Source organism: Rhynchophorus ferrugineus, unplaced genomic scaffold, assembly GCF_030347505.1.
Source record: "Rhynchophorus ferrugineus isolate W39M unplaced genomic scaffold, kcgeb_rfMv2 rfM1, whole genome shotgun sequence".
Lineage (NCBI taxonomy): Eukaryota > Metazoa > Arthropoda > Insecta > Coleoptera > Curculionidae > Rhynchophorus > Rhynchophorus ferrugineus.
In genome coordinates, this window is record NW_027472580.1 from 62,291,504 (window position 1) to 62,307,247 (window position 15,744).

The 15,744-nt window shown below is 31.1% G+C and overlaps 1 protein-coding gene across 3 annotated transcripts in view; it reads left to right on the top strand.

The window, feature by feature from the left end:
- RapGAP1 (Rap GTPase activating protein 1) overlaps positions 1-15,744 on the top strand; it is a 642,055-nt gene that overhangs the window by 333,704 nt on the left and 292,607 nt on the right. The gene's annotated exons all lie outside the window — the stretch shown is intronic.

The following is a 15,744-nucleotide window of genomic DNA, read 5'->3' on the forward strand; positions in this document are numbered from 1 at the left end:
AGGATTGGCGTTCTATACATGGCAATTATATTTTTTAACACGATTATTAATCTAGGAACGTCGCTGATTTTGATTTTTTCTCTAAAATCTTGGTCCTGTTCGAAATCCTAGAAGCCCTATCTATGAACAAACGATGTTGGAACTTATAGTAACATGTCCTTAGTCAGTGAAATTTCGTACGAGTGAGACGCCACGTTCCAATGCAAAGATCTTCAAATATAAATTGGCATTATTGAGTGAATAATAAGCAGCATGTTATACAGATGCGACAAAATATAACTGTCAACGTCGACCCTTCGTAATTGAAAATCCCTGCACTGAAATAATCAAAAGCATTTAGAGATTTAATGATCCTTGTGCTAGAATATCTTGCTCTAGGATCCCAAATAGATTTTGGTGCTATAAGCTAACAGCAAAAGATTGAAGGCCTATATAAAAAAGAAGAAAGAAGAACTGTACATGTTGGATATTTGGAAAAGTCAACATATTCTGTAACTTTACAATAGTGTAGTATATCCAAATCCTTAAGCTCATATGGAATTATGGCAGCCAGATGATTATGACAAAAAAGGAATCTAAGCACAATTCAGCGGTTTCAGAAAAACTATTCTGGATTATCGCTAATTTCCATAGTATTTACGAAATTATAATCTCCATTGAGATCTGGAAACGAACGGCATCACCAGCAATGTTTAAGCAGTCAATATCAATGTCAATGTTAAGGACTAAGCCCTTAATATTTCAAAATTGGCGCACAGTACTAGTATTACGTTAATATTACTCTAAACAACTTGATGTAATCTAAAATTCTAACTATATTAGAATATATATAGAAATATAAAATTATTATAGCTAAATATTATTTAAATATAAAAAATAATTTATACAATAAGTATTTTCAAAACTATTTTTCCATTGTCTTTTTTTTCTCTGGAAAAAAACATGTTTCTCTAAAAAGCACGTGATAGTGTTAGTGAACTATGAATTATTTTAATTATAACCTTATGATGCGTTTAACAGCTGTTCTAACAAACAACCTAGAATATAATATCTTACTCGAAACCTTAAACACAAACAGCGTTGTAATCGTATAATTATCGACGCTATTAATTAACTGAAGCTTTTAGATGAAATTCTTGCGGTCAAGTCAGCGTGAAAGTAAAAAAACGCTATTTTTGAAAGAAAATTGGTAACTTTACTACCATTTCATTTTATCATTGAAATTTAAAAACGTAAATCTATTTTACGACTTTCATCGGCAAAACCAGATGTTGTGAGTCGTTCTCTCCACTTGCAACAATTAGTAACTAAACGAAAGTGGATTTTAATTAAGATTAATTTAGCGGATATGCAGTTACGAATCGATAGTCAATTTTACATACGCATCGGTGCCATATTGTAATTGCTTTTGTTACAAAACATTGCACACTTTCTAATTAACGATCAAAATGTTTTATGTTGATTATTTATATAAAAAAATATTATTTCTGAGATTTTGTTAAAAATTAAATGGAAAACACAATAAAAGGAAAGATTTTAATTTTTTTTTACAAACGATTATAGTGTATTCAGAAAAAAGTATAGGTTTAGAATATGTGCATAAATTTTGCGCCATGTGCGGATCAGCAATGTCATAATAATAACAAAATTATTTTGTCATGCCTTTCTTTATAGGGTACTTTTTCTTTTAATGTGCAGCTCAAGCAAATAAACTAGACTCGATAGTGTACTTCTGTAATCGTGTTTTAGTCATGTTTTAGCAACTCGTTGTACACCAGGCCACCATATATACAACAAGAACCTTGAGCTATGACTATAGTCAATTCAAAATAGCAGTGACACAGGAAACGTCGCCATAATATTCTGTGGCCATAACATTCAGTAATCTGATCTACTATGTATCTTTTCGCAGGCTTAATTTAAAAAAAGTAAATTACATAAAATGCAATTAAATATTTCATTTATATTTACCGAGTAATAATTTGAAATAGTTCATTCTTAAACATGATTTCCGCGAAACTTATTTTATGTACATTAAATCATTCCTTAATTGCAGCCTTTGTTTATGAATTTGTTAGGATTTTCTCCGCCAGTGTACTATATATATATATATATATATATATATATATATATATATATATATATATATATAACAATAACTGATGGTTCCTCCAAGTTCTTTAAAAGCGGATATTCAAACTACTGCAAAGACAAGTTATGGTTCCTTTCTTCATGGTAGTCATGCTTGGACTTAAAGAAACACTAATTCTGCACCAGGAATAAAACCATTCCTGTTTCCAGCATGAAGAATTATATATCTGCAATGAATAAATGTTATGACTAAAAAGCCTAATCGATAGTTATTCCAACGTTTACCTTTTTCCATGAAGCTTTGTTGTATTTATACTATATTTATTATCATCTTGTCATGAGCAACCCAATATACCATTCCGAAATATTCATGGCTCTTTTAAATATATAAATTGATATAATTCTTCCTTGATTTTGTTATATGTTTTTAAAAATTTTATTCTTTGAAAAGCAATCTCTGGAAGTTCCATTAAACCCCTTCGTGGGTTATCTTTACACCACTTAAACCCTAGATTATCCAACAATGCATGAACGGATTTTCTACATCTCTCAAATAGCTGTATATATTTTGGATCTTTATGGATACTTTCCAGACTCACAGAGAGAAAATTCTCTGAAATAAACGTATTAAGTCATGTTTCGATTGAAAAAACTACTTACTTATTTGATCTCTGAAACACCAAGATTGATCTTGATTCGTCACCTGTTTCGCATAAACACAGTTTCTTCGTGGCGAATTTAATGCTGTATTGTTTTTTTTATTTTTTGAGATATTTTAGTGACCGTGTCCGCACTAAATAAAGTGCAGCTGCAAGACGCAAAAAATATTTTCAATAAAAACGGCGGCGATTTCAAATTCATTAAAACAAAGCGTTAAAACAACGGTTGCCGGTTTATAACCCGTAATTATAATATTTTGAAGAATTTTCAGAAGTTTGGCAAACGGACAACTTTTGCAGGCTCATTCCGTTCATGTTCGAACTTCTCTAACAGCATCCTATATCTCTTTAAATAGAATAAAATGACAAGGATAATATTGTCTGATTCTAAAACGAATTTACAACTTTAGACAGACATATATTGACACTCATGTCACTGCTATTTTGAATTGACTATACATCGCTTCGTCAGGGATATAGAAACGTAGACGGAGCATTCCCACAACTTTTTTCACTTGGAATTGTCATAATGAATCCACTTTTTATCTCCAGTAACTATGCGATGCAAAATATTTTTATTTTCTCTAGGTATCTATTCTCTAGATATGGTATCCAATCTCCATCTTTTTGAAGCATTCCCAAGGGTTTCAATCGATAGATAAGTGTTTGTTGAGTAACCTCCAGTGACTTATTGTAATTCAAAAATCGTATTCAAATATGCTTCAATTTTTCGCCTTTTTCTATGAGAAATTCAACCTCTGGAACCATTCAGATTGAACCCTAGTTTTTCGCATTAAAAAAATACTCCCAAATGTCGCTTGTTGGGCTCAAAACTATTTGCGTTTATTCACTTAGATGCATGTCACATAGTGACTAATTTGTAAATATAACGATGAGGCATTGTGAGTAATTGTTTGCCTAAACATTTTTATTTTATTTTATTAATACATTGTTACTAGTCACCGCCGGATATACAGTTTTTTTACAACTTAAAATCTAGATCTATGTTTAGGAAAAAATGTTATTCCTTACTTAGTCTCCCTAGCTAAATTTAAGTATTTATTGTCAGTGATACTTTTGCATTAGACACACTTCACTTCATTACATGATCAAATGGTTTGATATTTTTGAGTTGATAACCTGCTCGAGTATTATCCAAGAATTGAAATTAACATGACAGTAAAATCTCTGCTCATATATATGTAGGATTCTCTTGAGTTCCTGTGAAACAGTCGATATCTGAAGGTATTTATTTAAGGTATCATTCCTATAGCATCTGTGCATCTATGATAACTCTTAGGAAATCATCTCTTGTTCTAAAAAGTGCCCACAGTTGCATTCCATAGGTCCATGTCGGTTTTAGAATTTGCTTACTATCTACTTATAGAAATTATAATACAGATAGTACGGATAATTGAGATTTTCATTCCATTAATCAATACATTTTTATATTCCAAATGTTTTTTTTTTTCACCTTAATGTGCAACATGCCTGTTTTGTTGCAATATGAGATGATAGTTTTATTCAATGTTGTTATAAGTGCAGTTTGATTATAAATAAATTCAATAATGTTCATCGATTTGGTTTGATTAAGCCTTAAGCGTATTCTTTTTTTCTTGGTTATATTTTTATGTTTTTATATTTAAATCTCCTTTTGTCAGCGATTATTTATCTGAACTGGACCTACTGTTTAACCTACTGTGGGTTCCGAATCACGGTCCTCGGCATTAAGTTTGCCAACTGGCGAGTGACCAATTTGGAAGATCATCCCGGAAAACATTCAGTCTTACACAGCCTAGCTACTGGCGTGACATCTAAAATTACAATCACAAACTTAAAATACATCCATGATCCAGCAGAATCGAACCCGCGGCTATCCCAACAATATAAGGACCCTCCTGCCTCCCTAACCACTACGCTAACTAAGCCCGTTATAACGCATTCTTACTCACTATTGTGTCACCGTTTTCCATTCCACGCCATCTCTTCTAAAAAGTTGGGTTTCAATTTGTACCCCTTTATTTTTGCAAATAATAGATTATTAAAAATAGTATTTAGACACCGCAAATGATTTTATAAAATCACATAAAACAACTTATAAAACTACTTATGTTAAAGATAAAATTCATCACTATTATTTTCAGATATTTTTGTTTCGATTTTATTCAATGATCTATGCTAATTTCCAAAGAAGTTAAATTTAGAAAATTTATTTTAAACATATTTAAAACTCTATATTTTATTCATAAGTGTATTCAAAAAATTATTATAGATTTCATTGTAAGTGGCAGTTACAGGTTATAAATTTTGTGTTTTTTTTTTATTTCCACTGAGATTAAAAAATAACAAGACGGAAACGGTGGTGTTGTTTATTACAAATTCCCCCAGGTAGGCTAAGCTGACAACATGGAAGAGTATTTGAGTGTTATGCGGTTTTGTATGGAGCTATTAGTCTCAAGAGACTAGAATCTCATCGTTCAGGGATGAAAGGAATTGGAAAACTATATAGCCCGTTAACATGTACTATTTAAAGTCTTATTTATTCTTAATCACTAGAATAGATCACATTCATAAATGTTTATTATATAAAAACTCACTACCAACTTTATTTTAATAATATTAGATTTGAATATATTATTTTATTTATTACCGGAACATGTACCTCAACCTTTTCCATTCATTTTAATTAGTAACCTTAATAATCTTCAAAGCCCACGATCTTCGTCGAGTTATGATAAAGAGAACACATATAGAATAGGTAATGTGTAGTAGAAAGATTGCCAATATATGCTAAGTATGATTGGCAAATCCTACGCACGACATATCACACGTGTCCTGGAATATTTATTCCCCGCTGGTATCGTTACAAGGCAGGAGGGTCTTGCCTTAAATCACATTATCCAAATCAGATAGGCAAAATACGAAAACTTATCAGACCTTTTCTACATTGAACAAGCCGACAGTTTTTAATACAAAACTTTAAATGAATATTTTTTGTTACTTCTAAACATCAAAAATAATTGCCTATTAAATATTTTTTATTGAATACTAATTTTTTATTGTTGGTCCTATTTTGAATTTCATCAAGTTTTCATAAACATAAAATATTTTAAAAGTATAGTCTTTATTTTACCATCCGCCTTTAAATCTTTATAAATTATTTAATTAATTCATTGCGTGATTAAATTATATTATTGTTATAAATATGGTAAAAAATTAAACCCTATATGATTTCAATGTTCAATTATTTAAATTAAATAAATTAATTCAGATTTGTCCACAAAAAGTTAAAAAGCAGCATGTCATATAGCATTTGCAGACTATGCATTTAAAATAATAAGGTCATATTAATTTTAATCTTAAAACTGAATTGTGTAACGCGTGAGAGGTCGTTCCTTGTCGTTTTGTACCGCCGTTCGACAAGTAAAATAAGATTGTTTTTGAAAAGAAATAAAAGTTTTTTTATATTTTAAACCATTCATATTTTATAACTGGTGCAGACTATTTTCGGTGATATCATAAGTTTTTATTTGTTTAAATAATTGAATTAAGCGGAATAAAAGAAATTATCGAGAAGACAGATTGTCGTTGGATTGGCACTCATTCCGCAGTTAGTCGAAGCGTTCTTTGGTGTAGTTATGTGAAGTTCGGACAGAGATACACAGATGGTGTGAAAAACACCTTTAATCCATGAATTCCCGACGAAGCAGCGCAGTTCAAGGTGTAATGCCACCACGGGCAAAATGAAGTTACTGTGAACTAAAATAGTTTACTGGAATTTGGACAGAGGTTTAGGGTAAACCGCCATCAAAGGTCTATTGTGGTAGTTCAGTTTCTCATCCGTAGACTTTTGGAATTTGAAGTCAGCTGAAGTACCATAGACATGTGGATAAAAAGAGTGCTATTTCTATGGTCATGAAAGGCAAGCTGGCAGGCAAAGGCACAAACAATGACCACGTACATTCCTTTAGACGTTTCTTTAGACGGAAGGAGTTACATCGCTCGACCGAGGATAGTCCGTAATCCATTCCAAGAAGTAATGTTTCTATTTTTTCACTTTCAAACGAATCAATAAATGTTATAATTTCGAACATAATACTAAAACCGCTGTAATGTTTAAACTAGATACCAGGATACCATTTTGAGATGTATCATTTGAATGTTTAGACTACTGGGTTAGGTTTAGGAAGCTTAGGATGTGTCATCATCTATATGTCAGACCCTTGACTTATTTGACTTATTGAATAATGTTAATACATTCACCGCAGGAATTTGCAGTCAATATAGTCAAGGACCAGACCACACAGTCCAATCTCATATAAGAAACACAATCGAAATGACTTGAACATATTTTAACTAGGAAAGTAAAACAGATAAAAACCATATCAGAGAGAAAGGATGTGCTTTTTATTACCGTGTTTGAAAATAAATAAAAACGGCGTAAAAATGTTGTTCGAATACTAACAACAATTACGAAAACACCTCAAGGCTATTTGCCATAAAATTCAGAAAAAAACTCGGAAAAAACTTTATTATTATAAAATTTTAAAAAAGTACTGAAGGGAAAAAATTAAAGAAAAAAAACTATTAACAAAGTAATATATAAAGCTATGTAGAGATAAATAATAAAAATCAGCTCTTCAAATAAATGAGACAATTACCATAGTATTTGCGATGTTGATTGTAATGACTACAATAATTAAAATTCTCAAATTTTCTGTGATTTCGTGAATTTGAATAATCAAATATAACAATCAAATCAAATCAAATCATTCTCAATAGAAGTGATTCTATCAAAAATTGTGATTTTTGTATTAGGTAATAATTATTTTTAAGTGCATAAAACTAAAATGCATAAAAATTCTAATTTTACATGTTGCCAAACATAATATATTTACATTTCATTAAAAATAAATTTATCTTTGAACACATAAGAAAAGTTTTACACTTATATGATATTTTGTTACAAATTCTTATTCTGCTTACCGTTAGCATGGTAGATGTCATTAATACTTACTCTTGTTTTTACCGCCCCGTACTCTTGGGCAACAGAGGCTACTGTAACTCAAATTAGTGAAATAATATTTGCTGGCCTTATTAATTTTTCCTTTGTTGGTCGAATAAATCTAATAATTATACAATAACAAAACACCAAAACTATATAACAGTGATTACTGTAAAAAGTTATTAAACTTTATCTTAAATCGCTCCTAATACCGAAAGAAATGTATATTTTGGAGCTTCCAAATAAGGGCAATAATATAAATTGAAATGATATATTGATGAAATAATATGACTGAAATAATAAAATATTTAAACTTTGAGGGAAATAATAATTTATAAATAATTAAATTAAATAAATTAAATAATAATAATAGGCAATTTGTAATGAAGCAAAACAACTTTGTAAATTACATATTCATATAAATAAAACCTTTATAGCACCTTAATTTCAGAATATTTACATGTTTTTATATCTAAACTTATCGTGTATTAAAATCTAAGCTCATATATTACATATGATTCTTATCATATAAAATTGATTGTAGTAATTTTACGTATAATACATAAATTCAGTTTGTAGTCTATTATTTTACTGCGAATTTCACAATATTTGATAAGATGAACAATATTTCTCGCTTGATGTGCAAACTTTCGTCCCGAAATAAAGGCAGAAACCCAACACGTCGTCATTTTGATAAATTGTCGAGAAGAACAGGAAAGCCCTCTATTCGGAATCGTCGATTTCCAACTGTTATTTTCTTTTCATCGATGCCTGAAAAACTGGAAAAGTTATTTGTCTACTTCGGCGTCACGGGTAACATCGGCCATAAGAAATTAATGAGGTTTGATCTTAAAATTTATTTCCGAATTTACTTGGTTACATTCACGGGGAAATGGGAAAAAAGAAACGATCATATTTTTTGCATTACGTTTTATATCGATATTTTATTGCTTCGCGTAGTTTTTGAACATTATTATATTTCGTTCCCGATGGATGTTTGCCAGAATTTACAGGATGTCTGAGAGCAGCAAACGTAGGAAATTTATATCCAATAAAATGTTGGACGCCGGAAAGCTGTTTCTGTTACGTGTTCCATGAACCTTTACAGGTTTATATGCAAAAAAATATATTGAAGTTATGTTTGTATATAAACTACTTTTAGTTTATTGCTGGAATTTCCAAAGCAGATGAATATTTTCGAATATTTCGAGCTGTCACTAATTTATGAGCAGAATTTCTTAATTAACAAATCCAATGTTCATAGAGGGGCCAACACAGTTAAGATATTTTCGATTATCAACTGTTCTTTATGTGTTTATGTTATGATATTTTTAGATATTGATTACAGGCCTGTAAACTTTACAATGAGAGTTTTCTTAGTAGTTCCACAATCCGTCCAGAGGGCAATAATATTTGTTATGTTTATATTATATATACATGGCATGTAGAAAAGCACTTCATTAAGTGATCTTCTGTATAAAATACTATTTTAATTAATTAATCGTATTTTAAAGGTTATTCTAAAGTCTATATATGTCCAATAATCAGATCGGATGATGTTAGACGTTTTAGTCTACGTACTTCACTGTCACTTCGCATATTTACCCGATTAGCGAGTACATTGGGTTGCACTAACACTTTTTTGAATTATTTCACACAAACACGTTGAATTACATTTGTTATTGGTTCTAGAGGAGTATCCCGTTGTATCACTTCATTTGAAACATAGTACGAAGCATCGACAATGACACGCAATACTTTATTTTGGAACCGTTGTATGATATTTGAGACTTGCTAGCGGCTCCCCGTAGTTGGATTCTATAGGAGCAAATAGGCCTGAGTATAGATTTATACCATAATATCTTGTTATTCAATGATAAATTGGATTTGCGCCCGTTAAGCCAATGCATTTGATAGAGCTTAAATCTTAGTTGTTTCCGTTTGGCGAGTATGTGGGTGTGTCTAGGTGTATACCAAGATATTTAACATCCTCTGCTTGCGGGAGTTGACCATTATTGATATGGACTGATGGTAAAAGTTATATGACTGGAAATATACAGTTTTTATGAACATGTTTCCATACCGCCATACTCTAATTGTCGATTTTGGTTTCAACGATTTAAAAGTGGCAATTTTGGAGGCTAATGATAAGCAACGATCTTAACGAAAAATTTTCGATGACAATGCAATACATATTTGGAAATGAAACTGTTGCTGCAAATATCTAAATGTGCTAAAAGATCATCCATATTGAGTGACAGACGCACGAAAGACCAGTGAAAATTATGCTCTTGCACGATAGACGCTCAGCCACTTGATGCAAAAGTTGCAGTGAATACACTAGCGCAGCTCGAGGCTCTACCTCACCCGGCATACTTACCACACAAGTTGCAGTGAATACACTAGCGCAGCTCGAGGCTCTACCTCACCCGGCATACTTACCACACATACTGCCTTCTTATTGTTCAAATTAATGCAGTTTAACTTCACAACAAGAGTGTAATTTTGGAGAATCATGGCATGCGCACAAGGATTTTAATTTGCCACCTTGCCAATTCTTTCAAATTATTATTATATTTCTATTTTACAGTATCTGTGTATTTCGTCGGATTCTGCTTCTCGGTTGCTTTTAACGACAAATGATTGAATGATGAAAACGATTGATTATAAATGATGTCGCAAAATCAAGCGGAAATTACCGAAATTTTTCCAAATGTCAACTATAATCCTCTCTAAAATTAACCTCCACTGACTGACTGCACATGGTTTCGAAATGACGACGACGAATGGTTAGAAAGAAGAACGATGGTTAAATCATGGCAGCGACCAACATCATTCATCGTTCATCATATTGTCAGAAAGACTTCACATTATTATAAATATAATTATTATGTATTCCTAATTTTTTGAAAGTCGATATACTGACTATACCAGCGATATTTTTTTTTAAATTTTAATACTTCCTCAGCTGATTTCTAACTTTAATGGATCTTTGTCATCGAGACCTAATAAACATTTACACATATTTCGTTTTTTTATTGTTTTGAAAAATATATAAGCGCCATTTTAACTCAAAAACTTCGGCTGTTCTAACATGTATGTCTTCAAGAGATTGTTTAAAACACATTTTACCATTCGGAATATCGATCATCCTTTGATGTCTTGCCATACACATATCCAATGGCCAATTCTTAAATTAAAATTACATATTGAAACAATTATAATGCTAGAACAATATTATTGTTATTATCAAATAGATATTTAATTCAGACATATATCAATTTCACTCCGTTGCTTTATCGGTACCTATATCTCAACCAAAAAATTATAACAAATGGTACCCATAATAATTTCAGAACGACAGCCTTCGCCACAGGATGAAAAAAAACCTAAACGAATTCAGACTGGATAGCGGTCGATTTCGTTACCCACCCCGTTTCATTGCGGACATTCTATTGCTTTCATACCACATATCAAATGATTCACGTTTGAACGATTGACCGTTTAACTAAACGTTGTTGAAGATCAAGCAGAATTTTAAAAAAAATGAGTGGAACCGGCACAACTACAACAGCAACAACAACAACGACATAAAACATTACAAAGCGATCGGATCGAAAACCCAATGGTTCTGCGGAATGCGTTGTATCGATACGATTGCAATTCATGGCGTTTAATAAGGAGATCTTAACCTGGTGCTCGTAGTTGGTTCATTATCTGATGACTAGATCGATTGATTTCGAAATATGTCGTCTGATGAATGGATATATATATATATATATATATATATATATATATATATATATATATATATATATATATATATATATAACATTTTAACTAAGTAAAAGAACTAGTTGATATTATATTTAACGAAGAAAGAAAGAAAGAAAATAAAAGCAGGAAAAGCAGGGTTTAAAACAAAACTTTTAATTTACTCCAAAACTACTTTATTTTCACGAAAAGAAGTGGATATCTACTGGATAGACTATACGGACAAATAATACTGATCCAATCCTTTTTTAATATAGACAAAACTCACAATTGTAAATATTTCACTCAGCACATCTCACAGATGGATATAAACGCATATTTTTTTTCGAACTATCAAAGGGATATACGTGGTCATTGTTTCTTCTGAACAGCTTATGGTTGTAGTTCTGGCTTGAACTGTTTTTACCCAAATTTCCATGACATGACCTATATATAAATACTTCTCATTTTTGGCAATTGCAATGCAAAAAATCTGCAAATTCCAAAAATGTACGGCTGGGCTATTGTACAGCATGCACTGAAAGTTTTTGTGTAAATTCAAATAGATAATGTTAATTCACAGAAACTTCAGTCTACCTTTGACTGAACTTAACTCTGAGTTGCGATGCTTGTGGCAGGTGCACACGAAAAATAGAGAATTGCAGTGTCCAAATATTGCTTAATCATGTTAATGATTAATAATAATGCCTCAAGTAATTGCGGAATGATTCAACTTCAACTCTTCTTCCATTTCTGATTATGTCTATTTCCTTGACCAGTAAGTTGATTCCGCCTGTTATAAAATATTATTAATCTTTTATTCAATAATCAATTTATATTTGTATATATAAAATTAAATCATTGATCACATTATTGAACTATATAAAATTATTCAATTCACATAATAATTTCAGTGATGATTCCGAAATAGAAAAAATGATTTACTTCAATACTAATCAAACGGGTTCATCGCTAGTGATCAGTAGATCTAATATATTATTTATTTTATGAGTTAATTTGATGACAGATATACCGAATATTAATTAGTTTTTTTACTTAGTTGAAATGTTATTCTAACTGTCGGTTGATTAATGATATGGTAATGAAATGACAAAATATTATAATGTTATTCGACTGCGACGAAATCAACCTAGGATAAATTACTTGCAATTTTTGATACTAGATGTCACTGATATCAAACTAGCCAAAAATTTTTATATTAAGTTTTTATATATTATTCTTTTACAAATTAATAAAATTTTATTAATTCATGATATTTAAAAATATGCTTTTTGTGCAGCAATTATGCAATTATTAAGTATAGTTATTTGAATAAACAATTACAGTACTTTTGAAATCTTAGACTTTTGATTAATGATGTAAAAAAAATCGGCATTCAGTTAATACAAAATTTAAATATTTTTTATCTATTAAGTTGCAATTACTTGCAATTTTTAAACCAGAACTACTCGTTGGGTGCATTTGGGGGAACAACGAGACAAAAAATATTGCAAAAACTTTGAATATGTTAATAAGTATATGGCTTGGGTTTACCATTGGCAAGATATTAACATCTGTCTACCCCATCAACAATATATGCCTATAAGCTATATTGGATAAATTATATTGGAAACTACTAACTTAATACATCCTAAAACTCATATATTTCATCCATTTAGTCGTCCAGGTACCCATAAATTTCGAAAATCGATATTAACAGTTCTTTTGGTCTTTCACGACTTCATTGCAATGATATATTTTACACAAAGAGTTATTGAGGAGCCCATAGGGATTTAGTCATAATTATTAGCAACCCAAGCATTAATATTTAAATAATAGCCATCTGAAAAATGTAAAGCAATTTTTATGTAAATTACCACTTGACAAGTGGTATGGTGATGTACCAGCTAGAATGGTAAAACCGCTTGTTTCACTTCAAGAATGTCTCGTTTTTAATTGTGAATATGTATCTTCAGGTCTTGCTTCCTTTTGTTCTACTTCTTCTTCTATTTCTAGAACAAACAACGATTATTTTTGTATCCTACCCTTTCATAACAGGCGCAACCGGTAATATTTCCGAGACTGACTGTGAATTAACCGGAATCAACTTACTTGTTAAGGAAATAAACATAATTAGAAAAAAGGTTGATGTTGAATCATCTCGCAGTTACTTGAGACATTTAACATGGTTAAGTGCTATTTGGATATCGCAAATCTGTATTCTTCGTGTACATCTGCCACAAGCATCGCAGTTCAGAGTCAAGTTCAGTCAAAGGCAGACGGAAGTTTCTGTGTTTAATATAGTCTATTGAAATTTAGACAAAGACTTTCAGTGCATGGTGTACAGTTGCTCAGCCGTGCATTTTTAGAATTTGAAGATGCATATAAAGCATGCGAAACAATTATATGCAGGCCATATCATGGAAATTTGGACAAAACAGAGCATACTATAAAAACAAACAATAATTTAACTACAACTATAAGCTGTTCAAACGGGACAATAACTAAGTGCATTCATTTATTTGTTCGAAAATAAAACCATGTGTTTATATCTATGGGTCAAATGTGTTGAAGTGTTTCTTTTCCATTTTCTCATGGGAACATTTACGTGGAAGCGCTTGCATGAAAAATCCTGCTTGATATTTTCACTCCTTTCGAAATAATAGTGTTTTAATAAAATTTAACAAATATTACTTACCAGGGTGATGACCTGTGCTACGGTTGCTTTTCAAATGTCTACTATTTCGATGCATCAAAATATACGTATATTACGAGTGGGCATCCTTGTCAAGGTTTCTATATTTGTCTTTAAAAACTTAAACACGTAATAACTTTTACTCATAACCCTGCTGACCTACTGATAATCAGATGTTCATCAGGTGTCTAATGAGTGATTCTAGTAATTGTTGTATTTTAAAATGCCTTTACTTTAAACATATCAGAATTTCAAACTAGTACTTTCTTGGCTTAATGACGCTAACAATTGCTATATTCGTGCATGCAACATGTTTTAGCAAGAATTATGTGGATATTTTACGAATAATTTACCAAAATTCACTCACAGAGTTATTTTACTACAATATTGTTGGAAACATACTAAATGAGCTTAGGGCTTGGATATAAGGAAAACATTGATTTCCCCCCAAAAATCCGAACTAAATTACTTTAAGCCTTAATGTAAACATGTAATTGTTATAATGAATTGTAGTAGCAAAGGAGAGCTAAAAAACACATTAAGAAGATACGAAATATGCCAGAAATGGAATATTGAATATCCTAATACATAATAATATATGATGTGCAAATATATAACAAAGCATTTATCTATAAACTCTACATATGACACTTCTACATATTAGTTGTCATTAGGTGTATATCCCAAATTAATTTAAGAACACAAATTATATAAAACCAATTTTAAAAAACCTGGTGTTCGTCTTATAACACTATCACCTTAAATATAAAATACAAATTAGTTTAAAAAATTACCTTTTGGAGGTAAAATAACATATGTATATAGACGAAATAGACCCATTTATCCATCAGTATATACCGATTTCTAAAATCCTATTTAAGACAGGCCTTCCAGGACAAGTTCTGTACCGTGTTAATCGCTTTACCATCTGCTTCCAATCAGCACTTCTTTACGCCGTCAACACGGTAGTTACGAGTCGAAATCGATTGATAACTTTACTGGGCTGGGGGAAACGAACTAAATAAAAAAATACACTCTCACATACAGAAAATATACTCGGAATTGGGATAAGACCGTAAAATGAATGAATGGATTTATACTTTTCGGTCGGTTTCAACCCATACTTAAGATCATAATTTATCGAAAAATCCCCTATCGATCGAAGGGGCAGGCAGATGTCGAGATTAGCGGGATTGTCGAGAATCTGCGGTCTGCTTTTGGGGGCTTATTAGTGCTACGTATGAAAAAATGACACAATGGACCTGAGTGAATCATTTGTCGAAATAGTTTTGTTTGAATGGGATCCAATTTGGACTTTTTTGAGGGGCATTGATTGTCTAGTGTTAATGATTATTACTAGTTGATGACTTATTTTGAACGGACTGATCATTAATAATGTGTCAGTGATAAATTAGTGTATTATATCACGGCGATTGCCACTAAGAAAATGTATCCGATATTTAGAAATTTTATATAAAACAATATACGATATATTTTACCTTCATCTGTATAAACTGGGTATAGATTTTTGTTTCTTTCAA